Source organism: Neoarius graeffei, chromosome 3 (assembly GCF_027579695.1).
Source record: "Neoarius graeffei isolate fNeoGra1 chromosome 3, fNeoGra1.pri, whole genome shotgun sequence".
NCBI lineage: Eukaryota > Metazoa > Chordata > Actinopteri > Siluriformes > Ariidae > Neoarius > Neoarius graeffei.
Window position 1 is genome coordinate 45,804,203 of NC_083571.1, and position 1,331 is coordinate 45,805,533.

The 1,331-nt window shown below is 46.4% G+C and overlaps 1 non-coding gene across 1 annotated transcript; it reads right to left on the minus strand.

Moving 5' to 3' along the window:
• Positions 1-761: 761 nt before the first annotated feature.
• On the minus strand, positions 762-873 carry trnal-caa (transfer RNA leucine (anticodon CAA)). The gene is made up of 2 exons: positions 836-873; positions 762-807 (listed from the first exon to the last, which is right to left on the minus strand). It is a non-coding gene; the product is annotated as a tRNA-Leu (tRNA).
• Positions 874-1,331: the final 458 nt, after the last annotated feature.

A 1,331-nucleotide genomic window follows, 5' to 3' on the forward strand; every position in this document is an offset into this window, starting at 1 on the left:
CAGGACTTTGACATGGCTATTCCAAAACATTAGCTTTATTCTTCTTTAATCATCCTTTGGTAGAACGACTTGTGTACTTAGGGTCGTTGTCTTGCAGCATGACCCACCTTCTCTTGAAATTTAGTTCATGGACAGATGTCCTGACATTTGCCCAGATGCAGCAAACCAGGCCCAAACCATGATACCACCACCATGTTTTACAGATGGGATAGGTTCTTATGCTGGAATGCAGTGTTTTCCTTTCTCCAAACATAACACTTCTCATTTAAACCAGAAAGTTCTATTTTGGTCTCATCCGTCCACAAAATGTTTTTCCAATAGCCTTCTGGCTTGTCCACGTGATCTTTAGCAAACTGCAGACAAGCAGCAATGTTCTTTTTGGAGAGCAGTGGAAGAAGAAACCTTTGTTTGTCACATGCACACTTCAAGTACAGTGAAATTCATCCTCTGCATTTAACCCATCTGAAGCAGTGAACACATGCACACACACCCAGAGCAGTGAGCAGCCACACTAGAGCGCCCGGGGAGCAGTCATGGGTTAGGTGCTCAAGGGCACTTTAGCCCAAGGCCGCCCCACGTTAACCTAACTACATGTCTTCAGACTGTGGGGGAAACTGGAGCACCCAGAGGAAACACGCAACATGCAAACTCCACACAGAAAGGCCCTTGCTGGCCGCTGGGTTCGCACGCAGAACCTTCTTGCTGTAAGGCGACTGTGCTAACCACTACACCACCGTGCCGCCCCCCAAAAAAGATACTCATGCCAGAAGTGGGATTTGAACCCACGCCTCCATTCAGAGACCAGAATTCACACACAGTGAGGGAAGGACTAAGCCTTGAGTCTGGCACCTTAGACCACTCGGCCATCCTGACACTGGCTTTCTTCTTGCAACCTTGCCATGCACACCATTGTTGTTCAGTGTTCTCCTGATGGTGGACTCATGAACATTAACATTAGCTAATGTGAGAGAGGCCTTCAGTTGCTTAGAAGTTACCCTGGGGTCCTTTATGACCTCGCCAATTATTACACGCCTTGCTCTTGGAGTGATCTTTGTTGGTCAACCACTCCTGGGGAGGGTAACAATGATCTTGAATTTCCTCCATTTGTACACAATCTGTCTGACTGTGGATTGGTGGAGTCCAAACTCTTTAGAGATGGTTTTGTCACCTTTTCCAGCCTGATGAGCATTAACAATGCTTTTTCTGAGGTCCTCAGAAATCTCCTTTGTTCACGCCATGATACACTTCCACAAACATAAGTTGTGAAGATCAGACTTTGATAGATCCCTGTTCTTTAAATAAAACAGGGTGCCCACTCACACCTGATTGTC